Here is a 12,500-nt window from a genome sequence, read left to right on the forward strand (position 1 = left end):
TGTGTGGCATATCCTTGGACGTAGCCTCCCACACAGTCCTTCGGAAGAAGTCTCTGTCTTGTGCCCATCTGCCACATTCCGTCACGCCGTTGTTGAGCCATTCCTGTATATCCTGTTGCCAGCTTCTTTGTGGTCTTCATCTGCCTCTTTTGCCCTCCGCCATGGCCTCCAGTACATCTCTCTCTAGTGTGTCGTGTCTTTTCAGGTGCCCAAAGTAAGTAGTCAGAGGCTAGGAAACGTTAAAAAAAAAAATACTTTTTTCGTCACTTACGTCGCGTAGACTTAAGACTAGTCACTTACTCGACTAGTAAATTTTTATTCTAGTCCGCTTTTTCTGCATTTTGGTCTAATGGTATGGCATTCGCTTTCGGATGGGAAGGTCATGGGTTCGAACCTCTCTCGGCGAATAGTTGAGTCCTTGGAAAAGGCTCTTTACTCACATTCTCTCACCTTACTCTGTTGTAAAATGAATACCTAGCCGTTAACAGTGTTGTCTCTGTCGGGAAAAGATGTAACATCGCCTGCCTAATAGGAGTCGTGTCTCGTTCTACATGTTGCGTGTTGCTCTTGGCTAGAGACCCGTTTTCAATCGCTTTGGGCACGTTTAGTGGATATTGCGCTATATAAATGCTCTTTTCTTCAAATTACATAAACGTTCATAAAATTCTATTATTTTCAGTCACTTACTTCGCTTGGGCTTAAGAAAAGCAAGTCAATACTCTTCAACAGTCGTAACGTCACTTCCTTCCTAATGACGCTTGGTAACTTAGTAACACTGGCTCTAAACTATCGGAACAATGGCGGATGCCAATATGAAATATTTCTCCGGCGAGCATAAAAGCGTTCCAGAGGAAAAAAAAACACATAAATTTGATCATGTTTTGACTTTTACACATTATGATCACAAGGCATATGAAAAGTTCTAGTCAGCATGAGGAATAAACAGTAATGATTTTCTTTGTTTAGAATCAAGATGGCCGCCGTTGCCGGGCGGCATGACATCAGACTACTGAATCTAATTACTGGACTAGGACAGAACTAAATCCATTCCACTAACAAACGATTGGGCTATGAGGTATCCCAGTAACTAGTCTTAGACTGTAACTATCATTATCTAATAGCCTGACACTGACCAAAAAATGACGTCAAAATGCCAGTCTTTAGCCACAAAAGGAAACAAATCGTGAGTTGTATTCAACAGTTCAACCAATGAAACAACTTTTTGCTATGAGCTCTACTAACGACAACTCACTAGACGATGCAAAAACCAAATAATGACGTCTAAATGCCAGTCTTTAGCCACAAAAGACAACAAATCGTGAGTTGTATTCAATAGTTCAACCAATGAAATAACTTTTTGCTATGAGCTCTACTAACGACAACTCACTAGACAGTGCAAAAACCAAATAATGACGTCAAACTGCCAGTCCTTCTGGATGTCAGTGTCAGGCTATAACAAAACGATGGCTACGATCCTAGTAACTAGTCTCAGAACGTAGCCATCATAACGTTATAGCCTGACACTGACCAAAAAATGACGTCAAAATGCCGGTCTTTTGACACAAAAGAAAACAAATAGTGAATTGTATTCAATAGTTCAACCAATGAAATGACTTGTTTCAATGAGCTCTACTAATGACAACTCACCAGACGCTACACAAACCTGAAAAAAATGACGTTATTGTTTTTATACCGCTATAGATAGTATGCGCTTGGCTAAGAAGCTCATAACATTGCCATCCGGAAGTATAACGGACCAACACACAAAACGGTGTGTATTCATGAACGTTTATAGTCAGGTTAATACAGTTCAGTGAGCATTACTCATAAACGCGGATGGCAAAAAACAATAACAAAGACCCGAGTGACGTCATCTTCGAACTATCTTTATGGGTGACAAGTTATCACACTAGTTATCGATATTTGAAGGACGAGGTTTTTGGCCCAAATTTTCAAATATGGGTTTTTCCAGAGTACGTCGGAATAGCTTGACAGGCATAGCAACAAGAGGTCACAGAGGAACCATCAATTAGATTCGATAGTCTGATGTCACTTCCGCCCATCAATGAGCAGCTTGGTTCTAAACAAAGAAAATCAGTACTTTTATTCTTCATACTGTCTAAAACTTGTTCACATTTCATGTGATCAGAATGTATAAAAGTCAAAACATTAACATATAATGTTTTTTTTCCGCTGGATACAATTTTATGCTCGTCGGAGAAGTAGGTATTTCATAAGGGCGTCCGCCATAGTTCCCATAGTTTAGAACCAGTTACTAAGTTACAATGCGTCATTACGAGGGAAGTGACGTCATGACTATTGAAGCCTATTAGAAGGATACGGCGATTTTCTCTGTCATGGGAAATCGTAACATTATACAACATAATGGCCATTACGGTTTTCACTTTTCCCCCTGGGTGGCCGGGCGAAGAAGGACGGATTGAAAAGACACAGTGTATTGTGTCGGGATTTACTGGGGAGAAGTTAAGTAGAGAGTGGTGGGTGTGTGTGTGTGTGGGGGGGGGGGGGAGGGCTGCCTGAAGCCTGGGATCGTGAGAATACTATAGAAACAGGGACAATAGAGAGGCTTTAAATAGGGACCACACAGACAAAGGACGTAACAGATACAAACCCTTCGTCAACGCAACGATAACTAATGATTGTCGTGCTGACGAAGGGTTTTGTACCCATAACGTACCTGAGTTTTAGAACATTAAAAACCAAAATTTCATATTTTAAAAATCAGTTTGGATTTGATTTGACTTTAACCCTCTCCTTACCACCCATTGTAAAATCGTCACATTTGTTACGATGCGACCGTCACTTTTCTCATCCAGATTTCATTTCCTTTTGCTATAGCTATAAAAACTTGACATTCTGTAATAGAGTTCATATTGTCGAACAATATTATGTATAGAATGTACTTGTTGCTTTTCTGTTTGAGTAAGAAATGTCTGATTTTGTGTTGGGTGGGCGTGAAGTTTTGGGGAAATTTTTGAAAACGGCTCGTAAGGAGGGGTTAAGCAAACGTATTCAATCCGACATTGTAGCTTGTTTATACGATGGGTCACATAATATATAATATCTATATCCCTTTGTTGCATAGTGTCCAATATTTTGGACACATTAAAAAGTGTCCCTCATCTTCAGACCGACCTCACAAGTATTAGAAGTTTTGTTTCGCGGCAATTGGAAGCCCCAAATGCTAGTTTTTTAAACACCAAGAACCGCAACTCTGCCTACTTTCCACTCAATGCCATGCTGCAAAATGGCAACACCAGCACCTAAGAGGTAAGCCAACTTTTCGCTTATTTTTGACTGCTTTGTAGCTTTTAGTCCCAATAAAAGTTATTGTTGATGTGGGTTTATGGGTCCTGCTCACTTCTGAAGGGTTTATAGGTTCAAAACGTTGATCATTATTTTATAATTGGTGATTTTAAGGCTTGTCCAAAATATTGGACAGTATGCATTGGAGGAGGAAGTGACTTTTATCGAGCGTCCAAAATATTGGACACCATGTGCGGGGGGCGCGTTACTATAAATAGAACCGTCCAATATTTTGGACAGTATGCATGCAAATAACTAGATCAGTGACAACATTGCAATTAATTCAGTTGATTCTTTACTGTAACTTTATTTAGATATAGTCGGTAGTAAAGCAGCATTTGTGGCCGAGTTGTTAGCACGACTCGCTGCTTGTGCTGGTCAAGATTCAGTGAGCATGCTAAGTGATAAAATGGGTGGCAATGTGACCAATCGTGTTGTTTTTTATCTGTCATATAGGCTGAAAAGATCAATGAATGCAGCTGAAGCAAGGCTACTGGTGATTGATGACATCCAAGACAACATTCCAGACTGTAGTGATGACGAGCGTCTTGATGAGGAAGGAGATGAAGAGTATGCAAATGGAGATGCTAGTGGTTCCGATGACGAGTGCGACGGCGACACAGCTGATTCGGAGGAGGCTGATCTTTCTAGCAGTATTGACTCGTAAGTTATTGTGATTGTAGAATTCCTCCACCAATGTGTAAAATAGCAAATCAATATCTTGAATAATTTTTGTGGTCGGATGTTTTAGGGCGGCATATCACCTCGCATGCAAAAGGTCGAGGAATTTTGGACATGTGTCAACGTTTCGGCTCCTGTCACCCACTGCACTGTGTGGGCCTTTGAAGATGTACGCAATTCTTACGGTTTTTTCGTCTGTTTGTTTGTACTTTACTTAGATTTAGTATTTATTTCTACTTTTTATAACGTAAATGGTACATCTATTTCCTTGCAGAACTCCAAGAACATGGCACTGGGTGAAAAGAGACCTACCGCTTCATACTAGAGTGGAAAATGAGTTGCGAGCCAAGGGGCCACCCTTGAACTGCCGGACGCCACTTGACATGTTTATCGCTCATCTTGATAATGAGTTATTGGACCTCATGCTCCTTGAAACCAACAGACACCGGCTGGCGCAACAAAGACACCACGTCCAATCGGTAAAGAAGGAAGAACTGAGGACCTTCATTGGTATATGCCTGTACATGACGATTGTGAATTTGCCATTTCGGAGATGGTATTGGTCTGAAGCAACGAAGCAGCACACTGTCTCCGATGCCATGACCTGTAATAGGTTTGATGAAATTTTGTCTGTCATCCACTTGAATGACAATGAACTAATGAGGCCAAGGGGGGAGGTGGGCTATGATAGGCTGCACCGGGTACGACCTCTATTAGAAAAGTTGAATATTCAGCTCGAGGCATGTGCCGAACAAGAGCTACATGTTTCAGTTGATGAGCAGATGGTCCCTTTCAAGGGTAGACATAGCCTCAAGGTTTATATGATGAAGAAACCCAAAAAATGGGGATATAAGGTCTGGGTTTTGGCAGGGACATCAGGCTATGTCCACAAGTTCATGTTTGCTGGGGACCCTTTAGCTGCTAGTTTTAGTCAACCTGGGACGGTGGGGGAGGGACTCAATGTGGGGAAATCAGGGGAGATTGTTCTAGCTCTTACTGGGGAACAGCCGCAGGGGAGCTATGTCTACTTTGACAACTACTTTGCTTCACCTGGCCTCCTCCTTGAACTAAAGAGAAGAGGGTTGCATGCTACATGCACACTGAGGGCAAACAGGACAAAGAAATGTCCCCTATTGTGTCAAAAGGACATAAAGAAAAGAGGTAGGGGGAGCTACGACTACAGGTCAGATGATGATCAGAGCCTGGTCATTTGTGAGTGGTTTGATAACAAACTTGTCCTTGTTGGCTCAAACGTCCATGGAGTCGAACCCACCACACTTGTCACAAGGTATGACAGGACAAACAAGCGCCATATCACAGTGACCTGTCCTGCCCTTATAAAGGAATACAATCAAAATATGGGTGGGGTGGACAAATGCGATATGTTGCTTGCCTTGTACAGGAACACGATGAAGGGAAAGAAATGGTACAAGAGGATTTTGTTCCATCTCATTGACCTTTGTGTCGTCAACTCTTGGTTGCTGTGCAAGGCTAGCAATGCCGAGTGCAAGATGCAACTAGCAATGTTCAAGTTAGATGTTGCGAGGGGACTGATCAAGTCTTCGTGCCCTACCGAGCGGACTCTAGAGCCAACCCCTCCTGTCCCTGACAGGCGCCAGTCCAAGTCTGCCAAAAGTGTGAATGTGAATGCAAGGTATGACAGGGTCGATCATTTTTTGAAAAGAATGGATGTGAAGGATGGACAGAGGTGCAAGATGGAAGGATGCAAGAGAAAGTCTGTGTTCATGTGTCGCAAGTGTTGTGCGTATCTGTGTATGACCGGGAAGGATGGGTTGGATGACTGTTTTTATCGTTTCCACCACGCTTCATAATAGTAATTTTTTCAAAACTTGTATTTTGATTTTGATGCATTCTGACTTTCTTTCAAGTAATAAATGATCATCTGTCATATGATTCTTTGTTTTTTTTTTCTTCATATTTTGCTTATTTTATGGTTTACAAAATAGGGTATGAGCTACACGCCCTACTCTTGTATTGTTTTCAATCATTGCTCTAAATGTAAAAGAGCATGATGAAGTCTTTTCTGCTTGGTCCAGAATAAGTAAAGGTGTTAAAATCCTAATATTTTATACCAAATTTATTAACTTTGGGAATGGCAAAATTTTTCACATTCGAACCCCGTATGCATGACGTCCAATATATTGGACAACTTGACCCCCCTAATTGACAAGGTTTGGATAAAAAATGATGATGTCAATGTCATTTTAGTGTCGAAACATGCTTGTTTGCCAAAAATCATCATCCTAGGTCGATGGTATCATACCTCATGCAACAAAGGGATATGATAAAAGAGGGGCGCGTGGAAATTAACCACGAACACAAGCTGGTAGTTAGAGAAACAAAACATCCGATTGGTCGCTTTCATCCGAAATGAGGGTCTGACAACCTGCACGTCACGATACGGTGTACGTGGCCCCCGTCAGCCGTCGGCGGCTTGGTGGGTGGAAGCGCCGCCGCCGCTGCGGGGAGAAATTTACCAGCTCACTGCTGTTGTACAACAAACAAAAAACCACTCATTAAAACAAATAAAAATTTGGCCAGAAAACTCGTCCTTCAAATTAACATCAGTCGGTTTAATTGTTCTCCGTCTTGGAGAAAAAAAAAACCTCTCAAATTTGGGACAGATGAAAGACTTTGCGGAAGTCCCAGGTATGTACTTTTCCCCCAGAAATGAGGAGCATTTAAATCGATCGATATTTGAAGGACGAGTTTTCTGGTCAAAATGTTTAAATACGAGATTTTCCAAAGAGCGCTGCAGTTAACTGGGTTAAAAAAAAAAAAAAAAGAAAGAAAGAAAAATAGAACAGAGTGGGTGGGTGGGGGTGGGCGGGTAGGTGAGGATGAGGGGGGAATAGGGGATTGCCGGGAAGGGGGGGGGGGGGTTAGGGGTATGGGGGTAGAGGTGGGGGGAAGATTTATATTTAGTATCTAGTAGTCTATCTTATCACAAGTCCCACCACCATCAAGCCATTGAGATTAGTAGCCTTGTGGTTAACGCAGCGACATATGTTCAGGTGATATACCAAGGGGGATTAAACCTGGGACAGGCCATAGATAGCAGAGATAGAGAGAAACTATTGTTGCCAATAGACTGTTGTTGTTCAATTCCCGATTGATTACTCGGATACACACAGAGATTTTGGTATGTGTTATATTATATATATTATGTGTGTATTTATGTGTATAGGATGTTTGTTGTTTAGTTGTTTATTATTTTAGTTGATTGTATTATTATTATTATTATTATTATTATTATTATTATTATTATTATTATTATTATTATTATTATTATTATTATTGTAAGTAGTAGTAGTAGTAGTAGTAGTAGTAGTAGTAGTAGTAGTAGTAGTAGTAGTAGTAGTAGTAGTAGTAGTAGTAGTAGTAGTTAATAGTAGTAGTATTTTGAGGGGACAGTGTGGCTAAGCGGTACGGTCTTTGCTTCGTACCCGAAAGGTACCGAGTTCGATCACCCGTCGCTACGCTTTGGCCTTGAGCAAGTCACCTCGCCCTAGCTCAATTTCCGACACGGCACTGCGGCTGACGCCTGGGTTATTCATCCACTCTTCTCTTTGGAATAGACGCTAGAGACAAATTTCCCCTATGGGATGAATAAAGGTAATTTTATTTATTTATATTTATTTATAGATTTATTATTTATTTAGGGAGGTCTTCAGAAAGCTCATACATCCCCAATAGTCTTTCTTTTTATATAATGTTCTCGTACGGAGTTTGGGAGGGGGGAGACTTCTTTTTTTTAAAGTCCCCCTTCCCAAACCCTCTACATGAACATTATAAAAAAAAAGAATACTGTGGATGTAGGAGCTTTCGGAAGGCCTCCCTTTATTTAATATACATTAAGTGAAAATCTATAGTTTTATATGTTTTGTAACATTTTAAATAACTTCCGAGGGATGTGATGTGACCAATTTTCTGAACTTTTGTGTTAAAAAATAATTTAATTTAATTTCATATCTTCAAAAAAGAAGTTGGGTTTTTTTTGTCATAATCTGGTCTCAGTACCTTTAGGATTCTGTTGAAACCTAAACTGTTCTATTCAAACAGGTTGTTGAGAGGTAATATGCGTGGTTGTCATTTGGACACTCCAAACAATATATATATTTTTATATATATATATATATATAATATATATATATATAAAATATAAATTATCACTCACATTATATGGCCGAGACGTTCGTTTCTGTGGGTTTATTCCAAGTCCTCAGTCGGCGTAATGTCCGAAGAAAAAATTTGTACCCACAGAAACGAATGTCTCGGCCATGTAATGTGAGTGTCAATCTATATTTTATATTAGCTCTAACCATCATTGTCGAGCACTTTCGTACCTACGAGTACCCACCAACACTCATATACATATATATATATATATATATATATATATATATATATATATATATATATATATATATTGTTATAATTAACAATAGGAATCAAAAGTCTGATGTCACGTCCACCCAGCAACCAGCAGCTTGGTTCTAAACCAAAAAAAAGTGTACTTTTATTATTCATGCTGGCTTGAACCTTTTTACTTGTCGTTTGATCAGAATGTATAAACGTCAAAACATGATCAGAATTATAATGTTTTTCTCCTCTGGATACACTTTTATGCTCGTCGGAGACGTATTTCAGAAGGGCGTTCGCCATTGTTCCGATAGTTTAGAACCAGTTACTAAGTTACCATGCGTCATTACGAGGGAAGTGACGTTACGACTGTTGAAGCTTATTGCGGTACTTCTGATTTTAGTTCATTTTTTCATATTTCATTTGCGTCACGGGTGTAAATAATCGACATTGTGAACTTGCAGCCAAATTGTCGCTCATGAATCCATAATATCGATGACATAGTAAACAAAACAAAACAACAAGAAAATAAACAAACAAACAAAAAATACAAAGACTTGAGCTTTTATATAGCGCAATATCCACTAAATGTGCTCAAAACGCTTTACAAATGGTCACTGACTAACAGCAACACGCAACATGTAGAACGAGAAATGACGCCTGTTAGACGATATTACATATTTTTTCTCGACAGAGACAGGGCTATTGATAACCAGGTATTCATTTTACACTTGAGTACAGTGAGAGAATGAGAGTAAAGAGCCCTTTTCCACGGTTTCAACTAACCGTCGAGCGAGGCTCGAACTCAGGGCCATCCGATCCGAAAGCGAGTGTCATACCACTAGACCACATTATAGCTTTAGGTGGTGACAACAAAATGCCCACTCTGCGTTTCAACGTATGTCCATTGTTTTCCGCGTCGTATTCCTTTCTGACATCCACGTCCGTGTCAATGGGGATCATCTATATTACTTTCCATGTGCTCGGGGTCATTGGTCACATTGAAAAATACGCCCAAAGTGACCCCAATAGTGAAAAGTGTACACAGTTTTCGAATTATCCAATACCACAATTGGTCATTTTGTTCAACTACACATTGGTATGTTTTCAACTTTCATTAACAAAGCAGCACAAAGATGCACGGATGCCGTGATAAAACATGACATGATTTTGGATAATTTTGAAATGCGCCGCAGCATTTACTTGTACAAAAGCTGTTGAAGTCAATTAAAGGCCTAAACGTTGGTGGGAATAATAATAATAATAATAATAATAATAATAATAATAATAATAATAGTAATAATAATAATAATAATAATAATAATAATAATAATAAAATAATAATAATAATAATAATAATGGTAATAATAATAATAATAATAATAATAATAATAATAATAATAATAATAATAATAATAATAATAATAATAATAATAATAATAATAATAATAATAATAATAATGATAATAATAATAACAATATAATAATAATAATAATATAATAATAATAATAATAATAATAATAATAATAATAATAATAATAATAATAATAATAATAATAATAATAATAATAATAATAATATAATAATAATAATAATAATAATAATAATAATGATAACGAGGACGTGATCGTATACGAAAGAATTCACTGCTTGGGCTCGTTTTGTACCAATGTTCAAACTAATTCTGTACATAACAAAGTAAGCACATTCTATACAAGCACTGGGGCGTAACTAGTTAGAAGTTTGCGAACCCTTATCAATCCTATTAAAATATTTTTGTTTAAAAATTGCAGCGCCGCAAGTTCAACCGGGGCTACGTGACTTTCTCAAGGTCACATAGAGCACCGAAGGATGACCGAACTCGGTACAGACAGTAATTTTAGTGATATATTATTACTAAATTCTATCAATCAGACGATTGAGAAAAGTCAGTGGAGCAGGCACTTATGTTGATAACAAAACATCATTTTTTGTTGTTATCAACATAAGTGCCTACTCCACTCAGTTTTCCGAATAAAAAAAAAATTCAACCCAAATACCGGAGCATACACAATGTCTCAATCGTTTCTATGTTACACGTTCGTGTTGAGAAATGCTGACCAACTAACTTCGCGGCGTTTGTGTGTGTTGAACCCGTGACCTAAAGAAGTCATGGAGAGAAGGCTCAAATAAGACTAGGGTTAGAAGCGATCTTTTTGGGGATCGTGGATAGCTCATACGGTAGAGTCACGTTCTCCCCGGCCAGGCGGAGTTGTCGTACCAGTAAGGTCGCGGGTTCGATTCCCCATCGCCGACGTGAAATTTTTATTCTCTGTTGCCTTCTGGCACTTTCCTACTTACTTCATTTCTTGTTGTCAATCAGACTATAAATGTTTAAAGTTACAGACAATTTTGTGTGTTGGTTAGTCATATCCAGTTGGCAGATGTTGTTAGTACTTTACCTAAACGAACAGCATCAATATCCGATATTTGAAAGAAAAAAACTAAGTTCAATAATAAAAAAAACACATAAGTTTAACATATTTAAAAAAAAACTGGGAATTTTTATCATCAATATCACTAAAACAGAAGTTATTTTTTTAGCATAAATATCGCTTTACATTATAACTTAAATTCTGAAGTTAGCGTCAATATCACTCCAATATAAGACCTAAATTCAATATTTAGCATCAATAACACTACAAATAATACCTAAATCTATTTTTAGCATCACTATCACTCCGATATAATACCTACATTTTATTTTTATCATCAATATCACTACAACATAAAACCTAAATTCTATATTTAGCATCAATATTATAATACCGTTTTTGGAAAGTTGGTCGCATTTGAGGCAGTGTTTTGAATTCAACATAAAAGCGACGCCTTTACTGTTGGTTAACATTTTAAGACAGAATTCGTCTAATTAAATATCTGTAATCACTTTTTGATAAGATTGTTGGACGGGTTGTTGAAAAACATCTTGTAATCTTGTGTCTTTGGAGAAGACAACTGTTGATACGGTAGGGGTAATCAGAGCTTGAGTATTGTCTATTCGATAAACAATGATAATATTAATGGTAATAATAATGAGGTGATGATGATGATGATGGTGATGGTGATGATGATGATGATGATGATGATGATGATGATGATGATGATGATGATGATGATGATGATGATGATGATGATGATGATGGTCAAAGTGGATCATTGTTACCGGTGCTGTACCCTTTGGGGTCAAAGATGGATCCTTGTTACCGGCGCTGTACCCTTTGGGGTCAAAGTTGGATCCTCGTCACCGTTGTGTTTGTATTCTCTGGTTTCCATTTGCCCTTTTCTACCGCTTCTCACGTTTTATATACAAAGTCCCCGCTCCGCGCATTTTGTGAGGCTATCTGCATCATATAGATAGAATAAAGTTCACGTCTTTGTTATTGTTTTTCGCTATCCGCGTATAGATAGTTCGAAGTTAACGTCACCCAGTAATTCTCACTAAACTGTATTATCCAGACAATAAACGTTTAAGGTTACACATCGTTTTGTGTGTTGGTCCGTTATACTTCCGGATGGCAATACCGTGAGCTTCTTAGCCAAGCGCATACAATCTATATTCCTTCATCATTGTGTCAAAATAATGTTAAAAATACTCATTTACTGGACCTGACCTATTTATTGTGTGTTTGGCATGTGGGAAGGGTAGCTCCGGCCTTTTCGGTCACAGGAAATAAATAGTCGCAGGGACGGGATGGGGTAAATGGGAGGAAATTTTCTGACTGGTAAATGCTTATCTAGTTGGGAGAGACCCATTATTTTATTATAATATCATCCCGTATAAATGTATCTCTATATTATTTGTCAGTTGTCACAGATGCACGGCCAGGCAGTGAGTGCTATACGGTAATTAATGCTCACGCTAAGGCTTGAGGTGATTAAAGCATTTAACTGTTTCCTGTCACTGTGTGTGCGGTTTTAACTCACTCAACCCTAACACCGACTATATCCTAAGTTTTCCGGAGCTACTTGTAACCCATGTCTATTTATTGCAATTATATGAGACAAATTATAGGCGTAGTATCAAAGCTATTTTTTCTAGTTAATGTTAATGTGAGTTGAATAAAACTAT

The 12,500-nt window shown here is 38.4% G+C and overlaps 2 protein-coding genes across 3 annotated transcripts in view; both read left to right on the top strand.

The window, feature by feature from the left end:
• The window catches only part of LOC144974521 (protocadherin-like wing polarity protein stan), a 411,532-nt gene that overhangs the window by 202,350 nt on the left and 196,682 nt on the right, over nt 1–12,500 (top strand). The window lies entirely within an intron of this gene.
• Nucleotides 6,661–12,500, top strand: part of LOC144974506 (globin-like) — a 29,091-nt gene continuing 23,251 nt past the window's right edge. Inside the window, exons 1-2 of one of the 2 annotated variants that reach the window (XM_078917428.1) lie at nt 6,661–6,678; nt 6,981–7,171. The gene's annotated coding sequence lies outside the window, so the exon portion shown is untranslated. Of the gene's footprint in view, nt 6,679–6,980; nt 7,172–12,500 lie in introns of those variants that run through there. The other variant, XM_078917427.1, reaches the window with a different exon arrangement.

The sequence above is a fragment of the Berghia stephanieae genome, chromosome 6 (genome assembly GCF_034508935.2).
Source record: "Berghia stephanieae isolate SIO BIC M18660-M18661 chromosome 6, UCSD_Bste_1.3, whole genome shotgun sequence".
In the NCBI taxonomy this organism is placed as follows: Eukaryota; Metazoa; Mollusca; class Gastropoda; order Nudibranchia; family Aeolidiidae; genus Berghia; species Berghia stephanieae.